The sequence below is a fragment of the Apium graveolens genome, chromosome 8, assembly GCF_009905375.1.
Source record: "Apium graveolens cultivar Ventura chromosome 8, ASM990537v1, whole genome shotgun sequence".
Lineage (NCBI taxonomy): Eukaryota > Viridiplantae > Streptophyta > Magnoliopsida > Apiales > Apiaceae > Apium > Apium graveolens.
This window is the reverse complement of record NC_133654.1, coordinates 96,326,481-96,331,807: the sequence shown is the minus strand read 5'-3', so window position 1 is coordinate 96,331,807 and position 5,327 is coordinate 96,326,481.

Sequence of the window (5,327 nt, the reverse complement as noted above, 5' to 3'; positions counted from 1 at the left end):
GATTTTTCAGACTTGAAGACCAACTCAAGATTGCCAGCAATGAAACTCTCAAAGAAATGCAATCTAAGTTGGATGTCAGTGTTGAAGATGAAGCTGAATTCTTCAGACAACTCCAACTCCAAATTGAGGAAAATGACAAAAGGCTAGGAAAGAAAACCAGGGAACAAAGAAGAAAAAGATGATTTGCTCAGACTAAAGGAGTTTCCTTGGAAACACTGTAAATCTTCAATTATCTCCTAGTACATACACTTTTGCAGCATTTTTAAATTTCTACTTAGTTTCAATTCATATATCTGTTAAGTGTTTTTTTATCATCAAGTTAACCCTGAATTTATGCCTACAATTCTTATAGACATAAATAGGGGGAGATTGTTAGGAATGTATGTACATTAGTTTGATGATATGTTTAACAAAATACTTAAGTAGAAATTTAGTGTCTGTAGCCTCAACGGATAAGACCACTTTGGCTATCCGTTGATGGTGTAGCTTTACTTAGAAATAAGTCTAGTGTTGTAGCATATTTCAGTCTCTGTATTTAAAATGTAATTCTTGGAAGTTGAGAGAAACTATGAGTCATGTTGACTACTAGATGATATGCAGATAGGAAGGCCAATTGTAAATACTTCATGCCTTGTAATTTTGTATAAGTGAAGTGGTATCAACGGATGACTTAAAGATCTTCAACGGATGAGAAGCTAAGCTTCAACGGATGTCTCTAAAGCTTCAACGGATAACATCCTTCAACGGATGAGTGCATCAACGGATGAAAGCTTCAATGGATAACATCCTTCAACGGATGAGTGCATCAACGGATGAAAGCTTCAACGGATGTTCTGATGATTAGTCGTTGATAAGGGGTAGTTGTACCTACAGACAGAGGCACATGGGTTGATAGAGACAACTGAGATGTGGTAGCCGAATTTCAGGAACAACAGAAAAAGCAGCCGTTCTTCTCTAGTACAAAGATGTAATAGTCAACAAAGTACTGGAGTGAACAGGAAAAGAAGCAAGTGAAGATCTTATTTTATTACTGTATTTTATATTGTTCTTCACTTGTACACTTGGTAATATATAAACCAAGTAGAAGCTAGTAATTAGATGTGAGATTTTCCAGAGCTGTTTAGAAAAAAATTGAGAGAAAATTCATCTAGTTTGTACTAGGATGCAGCTGTGATCAACATTGTTTAATCACAGATTTTCTAAAATACCATCTCTGGTGGAACAACAAATCCACCAGAAAAGTTTTTAAGGTCTGTTGTGTTCTTTACATTTGTGCTTGAATATATATCTGTCTGTATTAGCTTAAAGCAATTCACACACTTGTTCTTCTTGAACACACAACTTTCATAAACTGCTCAAAACTTGAAAAAGTTTTGAGATTTACATTCAACCCCCCTTCTGTAAATCTCATTGTTAGTCCACTAGGAATAACAACAATTCATTTCGTTAGGTCCAGTTTTAATTTACGGCTACCCGCACTCATGCGCTAATTATTATGTACCATCTCAACTTACATTACCCTTATTATTTCTTTAAGTCCTTATTCCCATCATGGTCGCTTCCTTTTTCAAAGTATCTTAAGTTCATTTTCATTTTCGTCGTCGGCTCCGCTTATGGATTCTACGGTTTCTAATCGCGCGGTCCTGACTCTGATATTTTTTATAAAATTGAAAATCATTATTCTTACTTGAAATTTTTATGGCAGTTAGTAAACTCAATATTATACTCTCTATAAATATTTCATGATTTATGAACCTTCTTAAGTCGATCCTTTATATTTTTAAAGTTCGTAATTCGAAGCAGTTTTTGTCGCATAAATCACTTTTAGTAAAACGGCCATAACTTTTGATCCGTAATTCGGAATCAAGTGTTTCAAGCGCATAAACGATCCTTATATGTCTATCATAATCAAGGGTTATTTTTCAAGAAACTACAGTTTACATCTTCAGGAATTTCTGTAGAAACTTAAAGTTACATTTTGTTCATTTTAACAAGATTGCGTTTACGATTGGAGTTTCGTTTACACCTTAAATCTTTATACTACCACCAACAATGATCATATCATCATCAACACACTAACTCCTCTCAAGAACATCATGTTCTTGAGGCAACAACAATCATCCTTAAATCTACTTAACTAAACATCAAAATCTCAACAATTTAACCACTAAAACTAGGTTTACAACTACATACTAAAAGGATCTTGAAATTGAATCTTAAATAAAGTTGGGTCAAATATTTTTTACCTTTCTTGAAAGCTTGAGATGTGTTCTTGATGATGGTGAAGTCTTGGGAGTGCTTGGTATGATTTTTGGAACCTAAAACCACCATTGAAATCAAGAAACCAAAGAAGAATTACTATTCATACTATTCATTAGCAACTTTCTTGATTTTATTTCACCCATCAAACCTTAATAAAAAGAGATCAAAGATTTATCTTACCTTAGTTTGGTTATTAATAAGCTTGAGAATTAATGGGAGGATTTATCCATGGCTAGAACTTGAAGATTTGAATTTGATTTCCTTGGCTTTTGAAGAAATAGCCGAATGGGCTTAAAGAAAGAGAGGAAGTGTTTTTATGCTTGCTCCTTGGTTGCTTCTAGTAAATGATATTGGTGATATCTTATATTGATTTGATATTCTCCTATTTTAGAATCCTAGGTTTATTCTTGTTGCCAAATCCATGGATAAATCTAACTAGCTTGTGGTAGATTATAAGCTAAGCCACTTGCTTAGCTTCCTTAGCTTACTATTGCATTAGCCTTGGTTGATCATCCTATCTCTAGCTCACTATTTGATAAATTAACCATGGTTACTTTCTTACCATGGTTAGTTAGTGTGTTACGTTTATTTAATCATTTACGTGTTCGCTCGGTCTCTTAAACATTTTTGTAATACTTCCTCGTAAATGGTTCGCGACGTAATTCCTTTCATATTTATTCTTTATGTTTTGAATTATCTTACTTGAGTATAAATCCGTAGGGTTTTATATTCGTAATTATATTATGATTCCTGGTAATCCTCGATGATTCGTAAATATGATCGTTTTTCAAAGTTCATTTTCTTCGAAAACTAAAAGCATTTACATAGACTCATTTGGTACGCATAATCATAATATCAACTCTGAAACTCATTTTCTCATGCACTACATAGTGTGGGATCAAAAGTTTTTCCCATCTGTCAGGGTTATTATTCATTAAACGTTTTGCAAGGTCTCAAAAATTTACAGTCTTCCCATCTAACAAGGATTCCGTCCCGGAATCAATTAGAAAATAAGTGGGGGTATCTATTCCTCATTGCGTCTTCAAGTTCCCAAGTTGACTCTTCGACATTTTGATTCCTCCATAAGATTCTAACCGGCCTCACAGTCTTGTTCCTCAGCACTTGTTCTTTTTGGTGCATTATCCTTACTGGCTGCTCGATGTAGGTCAGGTCTGGTTGTAAATCTACCAGCTCGTATTCTATTATATGTCGTGCATCTGCATGGTACTTCCTTAACATGGACACATGGAACACCTTGTGCACTTGTTGCAGATTAGGAGGCAAGGCGAGCTCGTAAGCTAGAGGTCCTATGAATCTGGGACTCAGCTTCCCTTTCTTCCCAAATCTCATCACTCCTTTCCACGGAGATACCTTCAATAGTACTGATTCTCCTACTTCATATTCCCTATCCTTCCTGGTCTGGTCGGCATACTTCTTTTGTCTGTCCTGAGCTGCTACCAGTCTTTTCCTGATGAGTACCACCATTTCCCTGGTCTGTTGGACGAACTCTGGTCCTATTATCTTGTGTTCTCCAACTTCATCCCAACATAGGGGAGAGCGACATCTTCTTCCATAAAGAGCTTCATACGGAGGCATTCCTATGCTAGCGTGATAGCTATTGTTGTAGGCAAATTCGATAAGGGCTAATTGATCATTCCAATTTTCCTTTAAAATCAATGGCACATACTCGCAGCATATCTTCTAGGGTCTGAATAGTCCTTTCGCTTTGTCCATCGGTCTGGGGTGGTAAGCGGTACTCATGTTTAGTCTGGTGCCTATGCATTCTTGGAAGCTTCTCCAAAATCGTGAATAAAACCTGGGGTCTCTATCTGATACTATGGATACAGGAATGCCGTGTCTCACTATAATTTCTTTCAAGTAAATATCCACCAACTTGTCTACGGTGTACCTTTCATTTATTGGTAGGAAGTGTGCGGACCGGTCAATCTATCTATGATAACCCATATGGCATCATGATTGGTCTTTGTCCTTGGTAGGCCTGTCATAAAATCCATGGCTATATGCTCCCATTTCCATTCCGGAATTTCCAGGGGCCATAATAGTCCACTGGGTCGCTGATGTTCAGCCTTCACTCTCTGGCATGTCAAGAACTTGCTGACCCACTCTGCTACTTCTCTCTTCATGTTAGGCCACCAATAATATTCCTTAAGGTCACGGTACATCTTCGTACTTCCTGGGTGGATTGAATATCTGGAACTGTGCCCTTCGTGCAGCAGCTCGTCCTTTAACTCTTGCACATTTGGAATCCAAATTCGGGACGCATACCTCATGATCCCTTTCTCGTATTTCTCGCATCTCACTTCCTCTCCGGTCAATGTTCCTCTTTCTTCGCTCATCTTCTTTTCCTGACATACTCGTATCTTTTCGGTCAGTTCCGGCACTAGCTTAATCTCAAATAATCCTTCCATTCCTTTACTAGTCATTCTCACGTTGATTTCCATTTTCTCAAATTCTTTAATTAACTACTCTGATGTCATTATCATCTTGAGTCTTTCCTTCCTACTAAGGGCGTCGCCACCACATTGGCTTTACCCAGGTGATACGAAATTTCACAGTCATAGTCCTTAATCAACTCTAACCATCTCCTCTGTCACATGTTTAGTTCCTTCTGAGTAAAAATATATTTGAGGCTCTTATGGTCTGTGTAAATCTCGCATTTCTCACCGTATAGGTAGTGTCTCCAAATCTTCAGGGAAAACACTATGGTTGTTAATTCTAGATCATGCATCGGGTATCTGCTCTCATACTCCTTCAATTGCCGAGAGGCATACGCTATAACTTTGCCATGCTGCATTAGTACACATCCTAATCTTTTAAGCGATGCGTCACTGTATATCACATACTCACCCTTTCCATCGGGAAGAGCGAGCACTGGTGCTGACACCAGCCTCCTTTTCAGTTCCTGAAAGCTTTCCTCATATTTCTCTGTCCATACAAACTTTTCTGTCTTCCGGGTAAGTCTAGTCAGTGGACCAGCTATCTTAGCAAAGTCTTGCACGAATCTTCGGTAATATCCTGTTAAACCCACAAAACTCCTAACCTCC